The following is a 24,111-nucleotide window of genomic DNA, read 5'->3' on the forward strand; positions in this document are numbered from 1 at the left end:
CCAGGGGGAAAGCTTAAGTGGTGTGGGTTGGTAATGTTAATTTTATTGGACTTCCTTCCTCCAGAAATAAACACACCAATTATTTTCTATCGAGAACATATGCCGATTGGATTGCCCTGCACTTCCTTTACTGTGAATGTGTCCCCTGACTAGATGCAGTATTGTGTGAAACTTTAAGTGCATTTTGTAGTGCCTCAGTCAGTACTATGGGTATAAAAAACACACAAAGAAACATGAATGTATCTCACTTTTTGTGAGAATAACTTGTTACCTCATTCATGATGGAGGGTTCACTTGCCACCAAAATGTGGTTTTCTTCCTGGTGAAAAGTGGCATAATAATGCTTCAAAAATGTCTTTTTTTCTAGCAGACTGAATGGTCTGTGAAGGCAGAAGATAGATTGTGTGAATCCATGCTATTGGGTCAAGCTGTAGTCCACATCTCCGCCACCATGTTTCTTCTCTTCCTGTCCCCATCATGCCAATTTTGGCATAGCCATCGGGAAAGGTTCTTTAAAATTAATTAAGTAATTTGTCAGTGCTTCTTCCATAGGGAATGTTCCTGATGAGCATTTCTAAAATGAAAATTTTCGTACCTGATACCCATATACAACATGTGTCTACCCACATGCTTCTCTCTTAGATCTCTAATTTTATTAAATATTTCAGTCCTTTAACTTTTAGACCATCTACCACGGCCCACAATTACCAACATATTCTCACCTTTGGCCATATCTTTAGGGAAGGTAAACAAATGGTGGTAGCATTAGAAACTGTCCATTAAGATATATAAATATTTAAATACTGACATTAAAATCTATCATAAAGTGTGCTGTAAACATGACTTCTGCTTATTTTGTGTCTGTCATTAACTGAGACTGAGTTTTCATACTCCTCCATGCATACTTCCATAAGTTCCAGGTGAGGGAAGGGTATAAATGTGACGTATGAAGTAGGGATTGAGGTTATATGCTCATGAAGTTTACTTATGCCTCCTAGCCCTGCTCAGAACTAATCCTCAACGTACCATCTCTGTAATACAATGAACTGTTGTTGTATCTACCTACTTTTATGAGTTCATAGGTTTGATAGAAGCAGATGAAATTGGGCACATATCCATCTACGTTACTCCAATATTTGAGACTACTATCAACCTGGAAACCAGAAAAGAAGATGCAGGCAGATTTTGAAGTACATTTGCTATATTGCATCTAAGAGGATACTCCAGTGTCTGCCCATGGGGAGAGTGGTAGTACTTTATAGGGAAGGGCGATACTCCTTTGAAGACTCTGAAAGTTCAATATACTCTGGATATTCAATAGTTCTTGTGACTCAATAAGAAGCTTAACAATAATAACATGTTTCTCAGGTGACACTACTTCACTGCCTAATATAAAGAAAGGGCTCCGCGTAAGGCACAATGGAGGCTTTGTGGCTTACAACCTTAGTCTTTCCTGGTTTATCATCTCCTTTAGTAGGATATCAATGTAACTTTTCACATAACAGCTAACTGCATTTTCCTTGTGTGCTTGTCTTCCCTGATATTTTCAAAGACCTGATTCATCACACTGCAAAGGGTATCCCATCCACCTTCACATAACTCCCATCCTTTACCATTGCATCCCAAGGTGCTTATAGTTTCACATTGAAATTAGTAGCAAACATTGATGACACTCACACTGGACACTGTCGGGTAGCAGCACTCCATGTGAAAGTTTGTCTTTGAAAAGTGATATGTGCAAATTACTCTCAGTAGTGCCATAGTTATAAATTATGTATTATTTTGCGTACTTGCTCTAACATAACTAAATATATGGATAATAAAAATAGCATGAAAATTTATTTATTCAACAATTTTTTACTAAGAACAACACTATGAAATTACAATATTCATGATATCTATGTTCAAATAATCCTTTGAATAGAACTTATGTTAAATACAAATAGTTATCATTAAGTCCATAGAAATAAGCAAATGCCATGTTAGGGGAGAGATCTGTGGAGCTAAAGGTCAAGAAGGAGATGGCAATACTTAAGTGCCATTTAAATTTGAAATTAAAATAGCAGTAAATATGTGGAAACAAACTGTTCCATAGGTGGGTAGTAATTAAGAGGAGTGAATATGAATAAAATAGTTTATATGTCCATGTGAAAATGTCTCAATGAAACCCATTATTTTGTACAATTAATATAGTCTACTAATTTTTTAAAAGACATTAACAAGCATGAGCATAGACAGGGAAGGATCAGGATGCTGTCAGGCAATGAGATGAAGCACTTTATTTGGATGAGACACACATATAGCCAAAGGAAGTCCTGCACATGTCTAGGCTGTGGCCAACTATGCAGAGCTTTAAAAAGGAGTCTCAGGGAATCACTAAGCAGCTGTACCTATGGAACTGCATATTTTTACCAGGCAGAGTTATTTCTAAAGCTCTCTTAGTTATTTACTGACACTTCTTGATTTTATTAAGAGTTACCAAAACTTAATCACCATGGATTCCCTAAAGACCATAATGTTCTCTGTATTTCTTAATGTACCTGCTAACATGTCCTAGAGAGGCTAATTAAAAAAAAATAGATCTAGTCTACTTTCCCACAGAGAAAGCATTGCTTAGATAAACTCAATGTCTTCATGAGTAGCAAAATAAATTTCACAACTGGTTTCTTCTCATAATTAACTCAGTATGTCACTGATGAAAGGTAAAACAAATGCAGGGTATTGGGGAATGAAATCCAATGGCAAATTTTGAAAACACTGTGGAAATACGAATAACAAGCATTTCTATCTGGCAGGGCTTGGGAAATGACAGATACAGGTGCTAAAAGATGAGAAAATTAAGCTGGGTGTGGTGGTGCATGCCTGTATTCCTGACTGAGTTCAAAGCCTGCCTGGCCCTGTCTCAAAGAACAAATAAACAAACAAAAAACAATAGAATAGAGAAAAAAGCTGAGGAAGTTGGTTGTAAGAATATACAACAAATAAATGAAGAAGCATCATGAATGTTATCATTACTAAAGTAATTGAGTTTTACTTTATTTAGTTTTATGTATTTGGTAAAAAAATAAAGCTACAGAATGTAGCTGAGAGTATAGCTTATTGTTATAGCAAGTATTTGTAAAGTGCAAGGTTGTGTGTTCAACCCAGGACCGAAAGAAAAACAAAAAATAGACTGGTTATTATATTTCTAAATTAAACTTTACCCAATAATTTAGGATTTTTTTCTTAGTTTTTGATGCAAAGGTAAATGAAAAATACAGTAAAATATACATGTATGCAAAATAAAAGTGCATAAACTTCATGTATAATCCAATTTAATGTATATTTAATGTGTCAAGCTATTTTCAAAGACAGTAGCAGATTAGAAACACTTTGCGGAATGATGTGTTACTTTTATTGAACTCGGTGATGGAAGTAGTAATTTGGTAAGTGTGATTCAGTGTCCCACAGTTAAATTCTTATCGTAGTAGTAATTAGTATCATATTATGATATTAGTAGAATTGCTTTCTTTTGGTGGGACTGGATTTGAACTCAGGTGTTTGTGTTTGCCAAGCAAGCTACTGCATGAGCCACACCTGTAGTTCATTTTGTTCTGCTTTTTTTGGACATGGATCTCACAAACTATTTTCCAGGACAGGCCTTGAACCACAGTCCTCACAACCTCAGCTCCCCCAAGGAGGTAGGATTACAGGCATGAGCCAATAGGGCCTGGCTTAATATACTTCTTACAGGTGCACACACACTCCTTCTTTTGCTCAAATTGAAACTAAAATCAAAGTACTGAATATTTTCAAAAAGAGCAAGAATATGAGTAAACTATGATGTTTGAACATCACAACTTGTTTCAGCAACAATAAAAATGTCCCTTAAAGGTACTGATTTATCCAAGCAAACCATTTACATGGTATAGAGTACTTTGAATGAAAGATGTGATAAGGTTTTAGCAAGAATAACTTTTGACTCTTACCTGAAACAAAATGTCTCATACAAAAACGTATATAGAAAGTTGCTATTTTGAGTTCCTCATGCACTTATTTCCTGCACTTAGTAGAATTTCTATCTTGTATTTCAGCTGGTTAGATATCTGAATGTTAAAGGTTTCATATTTAGAAATTTTATTCTGTTCATCAAATCCACATATTCTTCAAATATACCTGTTGACTTTGTGTTTCAGAATTATTCTCAATTATTTGCAGTTGTTTTAAAGAAGGAGGGAGATTTCTGATTAAACTCTTCACTCAGATAAGATGAGATGGCACAAATGAGAGTTATTTGAACATCATGAATCTATAATTAAGTCATTTCTAAATATGTTGATAGGATAAAATAGAAGCATATGTAACAAATACTAAATGACAAGATATTTTCCTTTTAATTTGTCATGTTTATATTCTTTGTTCTCTTAATTCTTTTGTTTTCCTTATGATACTACATATTAAAAGAAATATACTTTTGGAAACATTATATTTGCTTTAATGTATTACTTACAGATGTTCATTCATATAAAACAAGAATACAGGATGGACTTTGATCACTTTCAACAATAAAAAATAAGCAGAAAAAAAGACACAAAAGAATCTGCTATAATCTCCATTTCCAAATCAGTATTATTAGACAGGATTTAACTGCTATAATTTTGCTAATGGTCTGCAATCGTTATCATGTGGATTCCTCTCCTGTTTTAGATACAGTCAAGGAAGTTCATAGTTAATAGTTTGCTTTATTTCTTTTCTTTTAAAATTTCGCTTTCTACAACCATTTATTGCACTGAGGAGGCAGCAGGTAATGGTTAATTTGGGATATTGGCGTTTGACTTTGGCCTTATGAAACACCCCATTCTGAATTTGATTGCAACCTACTACTGATATTATAGTCATTCCTTCAAACAGACTATAATTTAGGAATATAGTTAGCAAGCATTATTATGAAACTTTTATTCTTTTTTATCAACTAATTATCATGCCAAAACCCATTGTTCAGTCATCTTTTTGGTGACAAGAAGTAAATAAGGCTACAGCTTTAAAAAGCCAAACAATAATCCTTGATTAAGAATCAAACAGTTGGTATCAAGATGGTACTAAGAATATCAGTACAAAAATATATAAAGTGTTATCAAAAGGTCTTTACACAATATGTAAGACATTTTCTCTAAAATTCATTCATGATTTTTACCAGAAGGAACTCACCCAGTGAATTCTAAAACTTATGTCTAATTATTATAAATGTAAAATTAGAAAAATAATTGAAATAAAAAGTTGGTTCAAATATGGCATATTCAAACAATGTAAAAGGAATATTATTGAATAAACACTTGTATCAAATGAAGTTTAGGAAATTATTGGTTTGTCATTATAAATGTGTATGAATTCTATACTATATGAATACTCCATAACTTTATAAGAATACTAAACAATGCAAATGAAGAAGGAAACTGTGAATAACTAAAATCAAATTATCTTTTTCTTTCCTCTAGATAATAGCTACAATTTAAATCTCATAGATATGTTAGAAAAAAAATAAAACATCAAAATACTTAAAAGTTTATTTCTAAGGTAAGGGTTCTTCAACCTATGTGGACGGTCAGTGTTGGTCAGATAACTGATTTGATAGGTTATCCTGTCTATTGTAGCATGGTTAGCCTCATTGTTGGCTTCTATCAATTAGGTGCTAGAAACAACAATCAGTTGTGGCAATAGAAATGTTTCTAGATATTGCCAAATGTCCCTCACAGCACAAACCCATCTGGTTCTAGGTGAAAAGTTAAAAAACATCACAGGAAAGTGCATGTGTGAGTGTGTGAGTGTGTGTGTATGTATATGTTAGAGAGACAGGGAGAGAGAGAGAAAGAGAGAGAGAGAGAGAGAGCATAAATTTGCTTAAAATCTGCTTCATGTATTAGAGGTAGGAAACAATTGGTATCAAATTTAAAAAAGCCAACAGTCTTCATTAATAATTTATAAATTGATCTTGAATGATTTTTGCTGGATTTGTCCCCATAATAATAAAAATACTGTGCCAAAACTCTAGTTATAACATATTATGAAGAGTAAACAATTGTGTACAGTATTAATATGTATATATTAGTGAAATTAATTAATTGCATGTCTTTGTTTTAAAAATAAACAAAAGCTTTTCAACATATACAAATAATTGAGAAGGTTTCTGTATTTTAAGTCCTTGAATTTAGCATTTTATAAAGCAAAATATGTTTGTTATCTTGATTTGAAGGTATTGGAATAGAACATACCTGAGGAATTTTTTCAAGTTGTTCTTTCTGCGAGCAGAAGAAATGGACTGTTCAGAATCATTCATTGATTCAAGAAGAATTAATTGAATACCAACAATTTTCAGGTATTAGTATGGCACCAGGGAGGAAATAACCTTTTAACTACAGTGGAATTTATATGCTTATGGAAGGGAGATTGAGAAAATGAAAGAAAGAAGTAAGAGAGAGAGAAAGAAAGAGAAGGAAGGAAGGAACAAAGGCAGGAAGGAAGGAAGGAAGGAAGGGAAAGATTTGTCTAAATAAATAGTTATATAATTTATGAAGAAAATAAACATAAAATATAGGGAGTGGCTCATGTGCTTTGGTAGTACTACATTGCAGTGCTCACAAGATAATTTAAGTGGAGGTGACATCTGAGTTGAGAGACAAGTGATGGAAAATAATAAGAACTATGAAAGAAAGACATTTCAGCCAGAAGAGGAGCCAGAGCAAAGTCCTTGAGGTTGAGACAATGTGGTATATTTAAGTAATAGAAAGCCCACTACTGGTGATAAGGCTCAAAAGAGAAGAGTCAGGAAATAAGTTTTATTACAATTTTCTTACAACTATTATTAGCTTAAGTAGCATAGGTTAAATAGTAGAATGGTTTTCTTTATCAAGCATTTCATTTTAGATAACAGACAAACATTTAAATCCACACCCTGAATTTCAAAGACAGATTCTCCCAAATGGTCACTATATCTTTGTGAACTTGTTTCAAACTTTGTTTTATTTTAACTTTTTCATTGTTGTGCTGGGTGAGGGTATGTTGTGGCAGTTACAAAAATTCTTATAATAATTAAACATATTATACTTGAATTTACCCCATCCATCATTCTCTTTTAACCCTTCTTCCCCCCTTCCTGGAATGGTTTCAACAGGTCTCCATTTTTTTGTTTACATATATGTGTACACAGTATTTGCATTATGTTTATACTCCTATAAATTATCCCTACCTCCTCTCCCTCCCACTGGTACCAAACTTCCAGACAGGGCCTGTTCCACCCTCCATTTCTCCACTTCTGTAAAAGAAAAAAATGACATTTTTGTTTATTTGAGATAAAGTGGCATATTCTCAAGCAAACATGAAGTGCTCACTCTTGGTTTTTGGCTTGCTGTTTTGCTAATCTAGTTTATTTATCATCTTCCTCTACCTAAATTATTCCCTTTTTACATATCTATCTTCTTGGCTATTACCACTTTGATTGAGTTCTAGTGACATTTCTGACATATTTGAAATACCAATCTGCAGTTAACCAGTATGGGAAATACCAAGTTGTTACGCCATTAAAACTCTTTGTTTAAAGTTCATATAATCCATTAAGTTGGTAGATTTTTCCATCATTCATTGCTAAGAAAAAAAATCTAGGTTCCATAAAATTGAAGAAAGTGCCTTAAGTCTATGTATGAACTATTTGATCCCTTAAGTATCTATGGTAATTTGTTATTTATTCCTATACTAACTTGTACTAATGCCAGAGACTGTTGTTCCTTGAAAACACTGTGAATAATGCAGACAAAAAAAAATAACCTACCCACATGACAGTTATCTGCTCAAGGAATGAGACAGATTAAAAACTATAGACCTCATGAAGAACTAAATTATATAATATCTTACAATCTGGTAAAAGCTATGAAAAAAGAAAAAAATCCCAGCTGAAGATTATTGAGTATATATGTTTGGGTCATTTGTTATAATTATAAAAAACATAATCAAACTATGCATGTTGACCGTGATCATATTTGAACTTACACACTAAAAATAATCAATTTTATTTAATTCATATTGAAGCAGTCAGATAACTCATGAGTGCAATTATAGTTCCAGATACTCAGCCAGAGTATCTGGTAATAAGTGTCTGGAACCCTGACATGAATAAGAGAATTTGCAGTTATTTTGAATGTATGTTACAAACACTGTATTTGCAATAGCCATTTTCTTTGCCAGTTAGAAAATTATAGCTCTTGTTTCTGGGATCTTAAATTGTGGCTTTTGCTAAGAAAATTAAATTTCATGATCTCAACTTTGGAGAATGAACACTTCGTACTAAAATTACAGTGGTTTTCTCAGTTCTTCCAATAAATTAAAAGCAAAGTTTCAAGTCAATTGAAGAGACAGAATTTAGTTAATAAGGGAAATGTTACACAAATAAACAAGAATATGTAATTGTTTAAATTATAAGTAATTATATTTTATATTTATGTGTTTATATTCACAGTTTATTCTGTTTTTTCTTTTATTTCCATATCATGTTATGTCAATCATTAATCAGTTTTGCCTAATAAGAGCATTTATCATCTGACTCACTGTTAAAAATGTGGAATTTAACAGTATGTTTAGTGATATATTTTCCATATAGAATGTTAATTTCTCAAATTGAATTAAACACAAGTTAAATTGTAAGAAATCACTTGAGTTTCAAATTAATTATTTGAATCTTTGGCTGTACTGCGAATTAAGAAGGCAATTTATACCGGCAATTGTATTTTTGATGGATGGAATCACATAAAACACATTATCAGACCTCAAAAGTTTAATCCACTAGGCAATCTACAGAAAGTTTTGCTGCATAGTTTTGTTTGTTATATTGTACACAGTTGCTATTGTACCTTTTTTTTTTTTTTTTGCAATACTGGGACTCTAGCTTAGGGCCTACACCTTGAGCCACTCCACCTCCACCAGCCCTTTTTTATGATGGGCTTTTGAGATAAGGCCTTGAGAATTATTTTCCAGGGCTGGCTTTGAACCATGATCCTTCTGATCTCTGTCTCCTGAATAGGTAGGATTACTGGCATATGCCACCAGCACCAGAGCTATTTTACTTTGAATGAAATTTAGTATAAGCTCTCAGGACTAGCACTGCTTCCTTAAGTATAATGGTTGGTTCATTAATCTTTAAAGAAATTTTGTTTTTTGACTTCAACAAATCTTAGAATAAATTCTGTTAGTGTCAATTAATACCTGTTTCCTGATTTAGAGTGATACTACCCAATGGATAAGTGTTTTAAGAACTAAAAGGACATAGTTCTAATGTATGTTAAACATATTGCTAGCAAAATATATACAGCCAAAAGTAGAATAAAATTTGGAAATGAGAATTGAAAAGAATATTTTAATGTGGAAAGTAGGAATATACTTTAAAAATATACTTCTTCACACCATTAAGTGTCACTTAGGAAATTGCTCCTGATTTTTGAGTATAAATAATCAATAATCTTTTGCAAAACTATAAGTTATGGCTTACTGACAGTTGCTGAAAATTTCTGACTTATTAGAGTCTTAATTAAAATGAATTGAGAATTTTTAGTTTTTATTTTAAAAATAATATCTTTAATGAATGCAAAAATAATTTTATCATACTGTTCCCAAGCATGGTTAGATGTACATTTTTTGACTATACATTGCATGGAATGGCACTGTCTGTGATAAACAATGTTTTTCCTAAAACATGTACATAAAGTTTGGAAGTCATCTGTCTCAGATAAACATTTTGATATGTAAGAAAGCAGATAGAACTGAAAGAAAACTTTAAGAGACTTCTTATATTTATGTATATATATATATATATATATATACATATGTATATAAATTCCAAAGTTCATTTTACATGAAGATGACCAAGATGCTTTTAAAGTTTAACAGAAGAATAAATATGCAAGGATAACTAAACTAAACATGTACTGAGAAGGAAGACATACAAGGAAATAAATAGCCTTTCCAGATATTATACCATATTATAAATACTATAATTAAAATTACATGTTGCTGAAACATGAATAGAAGAGAATTCAGAGGAAATTAAATTATATATAGATATATAGTATATCATAAATGATAATAGCTATATACAAATGTATTATATCAATACACAATTAAACATATTACAATTAACTAATTATAATTTATATGCATTATATGTAAAAGTAAATGCAAGGCTGTTATTCTTCAGAAATCTGGAAAATTGTTTGAATAAATAGACTCTTATTTGCTCTACATTTCTCTGTTCCCCATTTTAGGTTAATACACTGATTGCCCTTTTTTCTTTTCTCTAATGAATATTTAGCCTTAGTTGCATTCCACTGGTGGTTATGGGCTCGATTCCACTGATATTGCCTTTGACTCTTGCATCTCATTGCTGAGATTCAAACATTTTCCATTTCCTTCTACTTATGTACCTTTATATTGAGAGAAATATGAATATCTTTTGAGTTTGAGTTATGGCTTACCTTGTCATTGGCTCTATTTGTTTCACATTAGACCCTCCTGTTTGTACATTTTTCTTCAACTTTTGAAACATAAAAGGTAATAATGACGTCATGTCACTTCTATGATGAAACTTCTATTTTAGAATAAAAGTGAAATATAAATAATTACAGTATGAAAATAATCGTATGTTACTCCTTCCTAAAAGGCTAAAACCGTACATTTTCATTCATTGCTGAAGATTAGAGTTAGAACAAGATTTACATTATTTGTGAAAAAGCTGTTGAAAAATATCAGTGAAAACCATCATTAACATATAAGTATATATTTTTGTTGAAGTCACCAGTTGAAGCAGTTTGCCTTTTTCTGCTAATTTTAATTATTGCTTTTGTGAATTCCTTTATAACTGCCAAATTTTCAAGTAATGATGTGTTCTGAGATAGCATTCATCAGGTTGTCATTCATTTTGTGAAGTTAAAACTAATTGGCAGTGCTTTCAAGAGAGGCTTGTGAAAAAAAATCCTTTTGATAGATATGCTAGTAGTGGGGAAAGAAAACCACAAACTGTCCAGCAAACAGATGGCTCAATATAAATAAAATAAATTGCGTGTTTGCTAGGCAGCATGCATTGCATTGCCATTTGAAAAGGAAAAAAGAAGCAGTAAAAAATGCTTTCAGAAAACCAAAATTTAAATACATGAATTCTGAACACCCATTTTAACAAAAAAATAACAAAACTGTGCATCTTTGTGAAAATAGAACAAGTGTATACTGACAATTTACTATGAAAATTATGTGATTGTTGTGTGATATCAGGAAGTTCTGGAAGATTATCTGTAATCATTTCTCAGTGCTTTCATTTAATTAGTATTCAATTCTGGATTTAAATCAGAAGTCAAGCAACTACATATCAGACCTATAGCTAACAAAATATAGCCACTGATTCTTCAACTAACTGAGGTCATTGATAAATCCAATGTACTATTCTGTGACAGAAAAGAATAAAGTTAGATCTACTATACATAGATGGCATAGTTAGGAACCAGCTGTCATGTGTTCCTTAGTCCCACATAGCATAAGCTCCATTTTCTGATCAAATTTCAAAACACTAAGAAATCAATAGTAAAAAATAACCAAACCAACCAAACAAAACATTTACTAACAAGTTAAGAAATAAATGCTATACAATTGCTCAGTGATGGTTTTCAAAATAGAGTCCTTCATTCAGGAGCATTAGAAAACCTGGGAAATTGTCAGAAGGTAAGTTACTGGACCTCAACCTAAAGTCCAGTCAATTATAACTCTATGAGTGGGCCTCGTAATCACATTTGAACAAGACCTTAGGATGCTTGTGATGTCTCACAAGTTTTGTGAATCATTGCCTTAGAACAAAGCAAAAGTCAAAAAAGAATTTAACACTAGGAATCTCTATGTATAGTTATCCTTATCTCAACTAGAAAAAACACTATATCTTTCTTATTATTGCTTATGTCTTCTCTTCAACAAAACTGGAGAAGAGGTCAGAACAGGTTCTGCCTGGAAGTGAGGGGTGTCAGGGGGAAAGAAAGTGGGTGGGGTCAGGTGGGAGAAGTGGCCTAAACAATGTATGCACATGTGAATAGATGAATAAATAAACCAAAAAAAAAAAAAAAACAGATGCATTCACAAGAGCTATTCAGAGTAGAGTGATAAAAATAAGTAGAGGCAGAAATGAGAATTTAAAACTTCTAGAAAGCAATGAAAAGAACACTACATAAACTTATTAAACAGTGAAATCCATGCTGAGAGGAATGCTTTTAGGTTCAGTTATCTTTAAAAGACTCAAATCTTTAAGAAAACATACAGTCTTATGAAAGAAAAGCTGTCACCTCAAAATAGATCTCTGAATATAGTGAGACACTTGTAGATTATATACACACACATGAATTCATGCACATGTGTGCTTTGCATTTTAATCTAGAAATTAAATAAATGTGGTTTAAGTTAATGTATAAACAAATGTAAAAATTTCTTTTTGTTAAAATGGAGTTTGCATAGGTGCAAATATATATATATATTTATATATATATATGTGTGTGTGTATGTGTGTGAATAAAGCAAATAGAATTCAATTTTAATCCACTTGTCATTATTCTATACCTGTTTCTCCTAATTAAACTTTGCATTAAATTGCCAATTCATGATCCTGTTTTCTAATAGTTAGCTACTTGATGATCTGTCTCTGAAAATAACCCTGGCATATTCCAGAGGATGGATAATTCATGAAAATGAATTTAAGACATTCTTTACTCAGTATTTAATAAGAAAAACTATGGAATGAAAAATCTAGTTACAAAAGGTGGATTTGCTGTTTTCCAGAGAATTTTCAGCATTGCCAAATGCCTTTTTTATTTAATAGCTACTCGGTATTTATTTGGTAATTATTCTTTACATGGCTGCCACTTGAGAAGCAATATATACAGAAGCCAGCTGTGAGAACAAAGACTACCTTCACACTGAAAATAAATATATATATATATATATATATATATATTTCTATCACTCATGAGGTGAAGAACCTCCTCTACCTGTACTTCGGGCGGACCCTGGCTGTGTGTGTCTGGAAATGCTCCTGACTCTCTCTCCCCATGGGGCCTTTTCCTGCCTTTCCTCTGGGAAGGGGAGCAGCTCCAGGCAGGTCCTGGCTCTTCTAAGGAAAGTTTGGGATCTTTCCTTTTGTCCTGTGTGCCAGTTTCCTGAGCCACGCCCTGTGTGTGAATTTGTTGACATTTCTTCTCCATCTCTCTCCAAGTCCCCAGCTGTGGACAGGCGGGCAGCTCCCTGTAGGGGAGGGGTGGGAAGGTGTGACAGGGTGAAGGAGGTGGGGAGATGGGATTTTTTTTCATAAGGAAAAATCCCACCTTTCTCCATGGCTGCTGTCCCTTTACATCCTAGGAGCTCCACTTCCCGCCCATCCCTAGCATTGCTGTCCTTGTCATTAGTGGCCATATGGAAGTGGCCCCAAAAGAAGCCACTCCTCTCAAAGCACATGGGCAGCTTTCTTCCTTGTCCTCTGGGGAAGTGTAACCCCAGGCTGAACAAACCGTAGCATCTCATAGGACCAGCAGCTCCACAGCCCCGGCTCTGGCACGAGGACCAAGCAGTCTTCTTGTCCTCTCCTCCCCTCAGCCCCACTGCATGTACCTTTCCCACTGCCTTGGGCAGCCCAACCATGCAGTGAGAGACAGGCTTGGAGGTGCAGAGAGCAGGTTCTGAGGTGTCACTGAACCCTGCCCAGTGAGACACCTGGGCCAGGAGTGCTCTCATCGTGAGTCCCTTCAGCAGGGAACCTGGCCTGACAGTGGCCTGTCATCAGGGACTGCATGCTAATTTGTACTTCTATCTCTGCTGGCTTTTCTATATTCTTTTATATATAAAAGATATATATATATATAATATATATATATATATAATATATATATATATATATTTAAGTAGTGAGGATAGAATCTACTAGGGTCTTGTGCATACAAAGCACATGTTCTATCATGAAGTATACTACCAAGCTTATATATTAAATATTTTGAGATTTAGATCTCATGTTTGTCTATTAACAACCATATTTTGCCATGTTGTTATTGATACTAATTCATAAACAGAGCTTAATTCAAAATTCTTACAAGAGTTTAATTAGTTCAAACATAATTAGCATAAGAAGAAAAAAAAACTCTTAGAAGGAGTAGTCTAACGACTTACAAATCTTAAATAATCTTTCAAGTTATAAAAACAGTAGATTAATTTAATACTTTAAACAATGGATAGCATACAAATATAGTGAGGTATTTGGATAATAAAGTTCCAAGAGCAATTTAGGTGACTAATATAATTATGTAATACCAATTATTGCATATTTAAGTAATTAGTAATTCAATATATATTTGAAAGTCTAAGAAAAAGAACTGACACTTTATTGGTATGTTAAAATTCATTGTCTAAAATAAATACTAAGGAAATTGGGAATGAGGACTGTAGATATTTTTGATCTATGTTTTAATATAATGTTACATCATTTTCATAGTTACTTAACAATAAAATTAGTAAATTTAGCTAATAAGTAAATTAATAACATTCAATAAATAATAAGGAAAATAATTTTGGGGACAGATCATGAACCACATTGATTAGATAAAGGACAAGATGTAAAGACAAGGTGTTTGCATCTGTTACTAAATGAGGAAGGCTGTATAAAAATTCAAATGCACTGAAGTTGCTATGTAGAAGGAAATGCATTTCAGAAAGTTATCAAATTAAAATTTGTTTAAATTAATTTAAATAGATATACAATAATTATGGAAGACTATGGGATATACATGCACACATTGGGAAATGTTTAAATCAAAGTATCTATTTAAACTAAATTACTGGAATTCCTTTTTTAAAAGAAATTCCTATTAATAGTAATCTAAGGTTGGGAGTGCAGCTCAATGCTAAAGTGCTTGCCTAGCAAACCTAAGGCCCTGAGCTCAATCCTAAGCATGACAATAAAAAAGAGAAAAACTTAAAAAATACTCTACTAGGAGGGAACTAAAATGGTGACTAGAATGCAGACAGTGTAAGTACTGTAAATCAAAAATCCTGTTGAGACGCTGGAGCCACACTTGGCAGAAAAAAGCACAAAGAAGAATCAAAACTTTGACATCCTCAGTCCCCTGGCCATACAAAGCTTCTCCATGCCATGTTACACAGAAAACAGGAGGCCTCCTGCATCTCCAGACACCAACACTAAACCTCCTTGGGAGACATCCAGCAGGCCAACAGAAAGGAGATAAGGCAAAGAAAGAAGCCCCCAATAAACTAACACAGTGAAAACCCAACTCCAAAGCAGGATGGCTGGTGGGCCACAGAGCTGATCTCCAGAAACTGAGGACAAGCCACACCTCACTGACAGAGATGCTGACTAAGCAGTTGCCACTGAAAGACAGGAAAAAAACTGGCAAGTCTCCCCAATAACCCAGTGAGACTTAGAAAGAGATTCTGCCTAAATACCAACACCAGGACTGCATGCTGAAGAAGTAACACCAGAACTACTAAGACTGAAATTCTATTGAATTTTTTTATCTTTGTTTTGTTCCCTGATTGTTTCTCCACTGCCTCTCCCTATTGATTTCTTTGGTTTTCTTCTTTGTTTTTTCTTTCTTTCTTTGTTTTATTAGTTTTACTATTGTGAGTTAGCTAATACTAAATTACACACAGACCAGGGACAGAAAGAGCATACATACAATATCCTAAAACCCAACACACCCACAAAACAAAATTAAACCAAGGGAAAGAAAACAGGTGACTAAAACCACCTCTTAAGAACATAGTTACACAGTACCAAATGGAGTGATGGGAAGATGAAAAAGGGATGGAAACCACTCTCCCCCTCCTGAAAATAAATTAATACAGGAATCAGAAGGAAATGAAGAAAATGGATAACCATTTCCAGATTCAAACAAAACAAAGATAAAATATGCTAAGGAACCCAACAAAGCCCAAAAGAACTCACTCTGAAAGAAGAAATCCTTCAAGTAATCACTGAGAATTTCATGCAGAAGTTACTAGACATGGTCAATCAAAATGTACAAGAGGCACTTAAGAAATTCCAAGACAACAAAAATAAAGAATGGGAGAAGACACAAAAACAAATAAATGAACTCATAGGATCCCTAAATAAATACCAAAGTGAAACAGAGAACAGTATAAATAGAGAGATAAATGAATCAAAGATGATAATTGACAATATTGAAGAGGAAGTTACACATGTATGGAAACCTCAGAATAAAGAATGAAACAGAAATACAAAACACAGTGGAAGGCCCCTCCAACAGACTAGAACAAGCAGTAGACAGAATCTCAGAACTTGAAGATGAAATGGAAATTAAAGAAAAACCTGAAGAACTATTAGTCAAACAACTCAAGACCTGTGAAAGGAATATGCAAGAATTTATAGACTCCATAAAAGATCAAACCTGAGATTCATGGGCATTGAAGAAGGAGAAGAGGTGCAATCAAAAGGCATTCATAATATATTCAACAAAATACTAACAGAAAATTTCCCAAATCTAGAGAAAACTATGTCCATTCAGGTACAGGAAGCTTCCAGAACACCGAACAGACCTGACCAAAATAGAACTACCCCACGACATATTATCATTAAAACAACAATCACTGAGAATAGAGAAAGAATATTGATGGTTGTAAGAGAGAAAGAACAAATAACATTCAAAGGTAAACCATCAAAATCACAACAGACTCCTCATTGGAAACCTTAAAAGCAAGAAGAGCATGGAGTGAGGTTTTCCAGGCACTGAATGAAATAACTTCAACCCTAGAATACTCTACCCAACAAAACTATTATTCAAAATATATGGAGCATTAAAAGTCTTCCATGACAAGAAGAAACTAAAACAATATATGATCACCAAGCCACCACTACAAAAGATTCTTCAAGGGATCCTGCACACAGAAAATGAAAGCATACAAAACTATGAAAGAATAGGCACTATCAAACCACAGGAGAAGAAAGTAGAGAGTAACATTGTCTTAACTCCACACAATGAAACCCTTAAACAACAAAGACAACTAAATGTCAGGAATCATGACATACCTATCAATACTAACACTGAATGTTAACAGACTTAATTCAAAAGACACTGATTGGCAAACTGGATTAAAAAAGAATAGCCAACAATCTGTTGCAACAGGAGATCCATCTTATCGACAGAAACAAGCACTGGCTTAGGGTGAAGGGCTGGAGAAAGATTTACTAAGCCTATGGCCCCCAAAGACAGGCAGGAGTAGCAATAATTATCTCAGACAAAGTAGACTTCAAACTTACATTGATCAAACAAGATAAAGAAGGACACTCCATACTACTAAAAGTTAAACCAAAAAGAAATAAAAATTATCAATTTATATGCACCCAAGGTCAATGCACCCAGTTTCATCAAACAGACTCTGAAGGGCCTAAAAACATATACAGACTCCAACACAGTGGTAGTGGGAGACTTTAATACCCCCTTATCACCAATAGATATGTCATCCAAACAAAAAATCAATAAACAATTCTAGAACTAAATCATACCATAGATCAAACAAACCTAACTGATGTCTACAGAATATTTCATCGAACTTCTGCACAGTATACATTCTTCTCAGTGGCACATGGATCCGTCTCCAAAACTGATTGTATGTTAGCGCACAAAGGAAGCCTCAGCAAATATAAGAAAGTAGAAATAATCCCATGCATTCTATGATCACAATGCATTAAAATTTAAACTCAAAAACAAAAAGAACAGTAAAAAACATGCAAACAATTGGAAGCTGAGCAACACATTTCTCAATGATCAGTGAGTCATTGCATTGATGAAATAAAAGAGGAAATTAAAAGGTTCCTGGAAGTTAATGAAAATGAAAATACAACCTACCAGAACCTATGGGACATAGCAAAGGCAGTCCTGAGAGGAAAGTTTATAGCCATGAGTGCATATATTAAAAAGACTGAAAGATCCCAAATCAATGACCTAATGATACATCTCAAAATCTTAGAAAAACAAGAACAAGCAAATCCCAAAGCAAGAAGAAGGAGAGAGATAATAAAAATAAGGGCCAAAATTAATGAAATAGAAACAAAAAAAAATACAAAGAATCAATGAAACAAAAAGCTGGTTCTTTGAAAAAATAAATAAGATTGACAGACCTTTGGCAAACCTGACTAAAATCAGGAGAGAAAAAAACCCAAGTCAGTAAAAACAGAAATGCAAAAGGGGAGATAACAACAAACACCATAAAAATCCAGGAAATCATCAGAGAATACTTGAGAACCTATATTCTAATAAATTTGAAAATCTTGAAGAAATACACAAATTACTAGATACATACAATCATCCAAAACTGAACCAAGAGGACATTAATCACCTGAAGAGATATATAACACAAAATGAAATTGAAGCAGCAATAAAAAGTCTCCCAAAAAAGAAAAGTCCAGTATCTGATGGATTCTCTGCTGAATTCTTTCAGACATTTAAAGAAGTAATACCAACCCTCCTTAAACTGTTCCATGAAATAGAAAGGGAAGGAAAACTGTCTAACACATTTTATGAATCCAGTATTACACTCATTACAAAACCAGGCAAAGACACCTCCAAAAGGACAACTATAGTCCAATTTCCTTAATGAACATCAATGAAAAATCCTCAATAAAATAATGGTAAACTCAGTCCAACAACACATCAGAAAGATTATCCACCATAACCAAGTAGGCTCATCCCAGGAATGCAGGGGCAGGTCAACATATGCATATCTATATATGTAATATAGCACATTAATAGAAGCAAAGACAAAACCCACTTGATCACCTCAATAGATGCAGAAAACCTTTGGCAAGATCCAACACCACTTCATGATAAAAGCTCAAAAAGGACTAGGCATAGAAGAAAAGCACTTCAACATTGTAAAGACTATATATGACAAACCTATAGCCAACATCATACTTAATGGAGAAAAACTGAAACCATTTCCCCTAAAATCAGGAATAAGACAAGGGTGCCCACTATCCCCACTCCTATTCAACACAGTACTGAATTCCTAGCCTGAGCAATTAGGCAAGAAGAAGAAATAAAAGGAATACAAATAGGTAAAGAAACTGTCAAAATATGCTTATTTGCAGATGACATGATCCTATACCTTAAAGATCCCAAAAACTCCTAGACACCAAAAACAGCTACAGCAAGGTGGCAGGATACAAAATCACCTTACAAAAATTCTTAGCTTTTCTATACACCAATAACAAATAAATTGAGAAAGAATATATGGACATAATTCCATTTACAACAGGAGCAAAAAAAAAAATCAAATACCTAGGAGTAAACTTAACAAATGAGGTGAATGACCTCTACAAGGAGAACTACAAACTCCTGAAGAAAGAGATTGAGGAAAGCTACAGAAGGTAGAAAGATCTCCCATGCTCATGGATTGGTAGAATCAACCTAGTAAAAATGGCTATACTTCCAAAAGCAATCTAAATGTTTAACACAATTCCCATCAAAATCCCAATTACATTCATCAGAGAGATTGAAAAATCTACCCTAAATTTCATTTGTAAACACAAGAAACCACAAATAGCCATGGTAATACTCAGCAAAAAGAGCAATGCTGGAGGTATCACAATACCCGTCTTCTAACTATATTACAAAGCAATAGCAATAAAAACAGCATTGTACTAGCACAAAAACAGACATGAAGACCAGTGGAACAGAACAGAAGATGCAGAAATGAATCCACACAGCTCTGCCCACTTTATTTTTGACCAGAGTGCCAAAAATATACCATGGAAAATACATAGCATCTTCAATAATTGTTGCTGGGAAAAGTGGTTATCCATCTGCAAAAACCTGAAACTAGATCCATGTTTATCACCTTATAATAGTATCAACTCAAATGGATCAAGGACCAGAGATTTTTGGGTATCAGACGTGAAACTCTGAAGTTAGTACAGGAGAGAGCTGGGAATACTCTGGAAGTAATAGGTATAGGCAAGAACTTCCTCAGTAGAACCCCAGCAGCTCAGCAACTAAGAGAAAGGATGGACAGATGGGACTTCATAAAATTAAAAAGCTTCTTCACAACAAAAGTAATGGTTTCTAAACTGAAAAAGACCAACCACAGAGTGGAAGAAAATATTTGCCAGTTATATATCAGACAAAGGACTGATAACAAGAATATACAGGGAACTTAAAAAACTAAACTGTCCCCAAATCAATAAACCAATAAAGAAATGGGCAAGTGAACTAAACAGAACTTTTTCAAAAGAAGAAGTTCACATGGCGAAAAAACACATGAAAAAATGCTCACCATCTCTCGCCATAAAGGGAATGAAAATCAAAACCACATTAAAGTTCCACTTCACTCCTGTTAGAATAGCTATCATCAAAAACACCACCACCAACAGGTGTTGGTGAGGATGTGGGGGAAAAGGAATCCTCATACACTGATGGTGGGAATGTAAGCTAGTGCAACTGCTCTGGAAAATAATATGGAGGTTTCTTAAAAATCTAAACATAGATCTGCCATATGATCCAACAATTCCACTCCTGGGGATATACCCAAAGGAATGCAACACAGGTTACTCCAGAGGCACCTGTACAGCCATGTTTACTGCAGCACTATTTACAATAGCCAAGTTATGGAAACAGCCAAGATGCCCCACTACAGACAAACGGATTAAGAAAATATGGTATGCATACACAATGGAGTTTTGCTCAGCCATGAATAAGAATGAAATATTATCATTCTCAAGTAAATGGATGGACTTGGAGAACATCATTCTGAGCGAGGTTAGCCAGGCTCAGAAGACCAAAAATCATATATTCTCCCTTGTATGCAGACTTTAGATCTAGGGCAAATACAGCAATGTTTTTGGACTTGGGTCACATGCTAAGGGGAGAGCACATACAGGTGGTATGGGGATAAGTCAGAAACCCAAAACATGAAAATGTTTGATATCCCCACTACAGAGGAGCTAATACAGAAACCTTAAAGTGACAGATGTCAATATGGAAGGTGATCAGGAACTAGTGAAAAGGTCAGGTAGAGATGAATCAATTTGGGTTGTAACACACTTGTGCACGGAAGCAATGATAGGAAACTCTCTGTATAGCTATCCTTCTTATCTCAACTAGCAAAAATGCTTTGTCTTTTTTATTATTGCTTATCTTCTCTTCAATAAAATTGGAGGAAAGGGCGGAATAGGTTCTGCCAGGAAGTGAGGAGAGGTAGGAGGGAGATGGAAGGGGCGGGGGGCTCTGTGGAGAAATGGCCCAAACAATGTATGCACATATGAATAAATGAATTTTAAAAACTCTATTATTAAATTGCTTCATCTATAAATACTACAAAAATAAAGTATATAACAATAAATGACTATCAGATGTCAAAATAAACTTTCAAATATGAATGGTAGACTACAATTATCTTAGACATTGATTTATGAGAAAGAAATATTTGTATGCTGTTTTAATTTATCTCATTTGGCCAATGTAACAGATTTTAAAATCTAATTTGACATTTAATTTATTATTAGTAACACAAACCAGTAGGTATATATTTATTATATAGGCAAGTATATGTATATATTTGTATATGTGTACCTATAAATATGTTTGTATATGTATATAACATATATGTACATATTAATACTTTGAAACCTTGATGTGGAGATGAATGATATAAATATTTTAAAATTTAAATACAGCCAGGTATAAGATTTATTGTCATTTCATAAACAGTCTACCCATAACCTAATTTTTCTCATGGCTATTTAATTAACCTTTCCATATTGTCTTCACATTAATGGTCAACGTATTTGCAGTGTCCCCACAGTATTGATGAGCTTGTATTCCCTCCCGTGGTATTAATGGCTTTAGAAATGACAACTGAGTCACTCAGTAGGACTGAGTATTAGGCTTAACACTCAGCAAAGTAAAATGACATTCTGTCACTTTCTACATTAGACATATATAAATGATTACAGTTATAATTAAGCAATTACTCATCACCAACATGAGACTGTTATTAAATCTACACAGCAAGAGTATGTGATCATGTAAGATGACAAAAGACATTATCTGCTGTTATATCAGAAGTTATATATTAAAAGATCCTCCATGGTAATGTAGTGGCCACTAATTTTCATCAAATGCCAAATAATCTACAATAGCATTAGCATAAAAAGGTAGGTGTTCATATTAGTTCCAATGAATTTTAATTGCACAATTTAGAAATTCTTTCTCTGGTGAATGCATTTGGTGCAAATTTGCATTTATATATAGAATGTAATCAAAATAGATAGTTCTCACTCAAAATGTGCAATGAAAAGAAAAGGCGAAAAAGTGCCATTCAAGCATATACGGTGAAATTGGTCAGTGAACAAATAGTGAGGTTCATCTAACCACACAAACCTCCAGTCATTAAGTTTAGACTATATTATAATCTATTCTTCATTTAGTAATTATGCTATCATTGTTAAGTATAAAACATGTTTATTCAACCACATAAGCAATAGGGAGCCACAGTTGTAAGTTCTCAGTGATTGTCACCAGCCAATTCCAAATACTCAACTAGAACCTTGACTTTTCTGAAAAGAAGAAAGGAGAGTGAATTAATTGATTAACATACAGAAATGACTTCTTCTGTGTATTTAAACTTCCATACTTCATACTACCATACATATTTTCCATTTTTTTGTTACTTAGCTGTCCATTTCAAATAATGAAATACCTGAGATAATCAACTTAAAATGAGGAAATCTTATCATGCATGGTGGTAAATGCTTATAATCCTAGGGACTCAGAGAGGCAGGAGGATCACATTCCAAGGCAAAAATGTGAAACACTATTTGAAAAACAAACTCTAAGCAAATAGACTGGAGAGCAGGACTCACATGATAGAGCACTTGCCTAACAAATGCAATGACCTGAATTCAATCCCCAGTGTAGTCAGAAAATGAAAAAAATACAGGAGGACAGTTTATTTTTGTTACAGTGTTGGAGAATTTAAGCCATGCTCAATTTGTGCCATTGTTCTTGGGCCTGAGTTGAGTCAAGAGCATCTTGACTCACATGTAGAGAAAGTTGCTACCTCATGGAGGCCAGAAAGCAAAAGGAGAGATAGGAAGGGACTAGATTCCCAGTATCTCCTTAGAAGATTGCACCAAATGACCCTAGACTTCCCACCAGGCTTCTTCTCTTAAAGGTTCCATCATCGTCCAAGCGCTCCAAGCTGGAGACTAAGCCTTTCACTACATATGCCTTGGGGAACACTTTACGTCCAAATTATGACATCTTTCACATAGAGGTTTCTTTACTTATTTGTTTTAATCAGTAAGGTACTTGTTTCTCATGAGAGTAATTTTGGCAGGATACCAACTTCCTGTTATTTTCATCATTCATTCAAGTTTTCTATCCAAGGCATCTGACAGTTTTCTAAATTGCCTTACCAAAGATATATACTGAGTTGACTGAAATGTTCATCTATTTATGTAAGATTTTATCAGACAGTTGAGTACACAGGTTTTAGATGACATGAAAACAAACCTGGGAAGAAGAAAAATAAATGAAATATCCTAATTTGAAAATGTCAGATGCCTTTTTATTTTTTATATTTGCCCTAATAATACCATGACACTGGTACCAAATTCAGTGGTCTTCAAATCCTTAGCACTTTTTTCCAAACTGTTTTATTTTTTGTGCATCTACCAATAATCCTGTAATTCAATGAGAGATTTGAGTTCCTTGTTTGTACTACTAAAATAGCCATAAATTCTTGTCCTATCTCCTTTCTAGCTTTATATCAATTTCTTTCTCTACATGTTCTATAGGGGCATTAGTCTAAAGTAAAGTTATTTTATTTCTTTTTTTTTCATTACATTGGTGTTCAGTTATAGAACATTACTAATTGCATGCCAGTATGCTGGATTAACCTCACTCATTACATTCTACTGTTTAATTCAGTTTGGCAAGGTCTATGTGAGAATAGAAATGTACATTTTAATTATTTCTTCACTATGTCTTATATATCCTGACTACTTTTTTATAGACATTTCTTACCATCTAAGATGTTTTC

This window comes from Castor canadensis, chromosome 5 (assembly GCF_047511655.1).
Source record: "Castor canadensis chromosome 5, mCasCan1.hap1v2, whole genome shotgun sequence".
In the NCBI taxonomy this organism is placed as follows: Eukaryota; Metazoa; Chordata; class Mammalia; order Rodentia; family Castoridae; genus Castor; species Castor canadensis.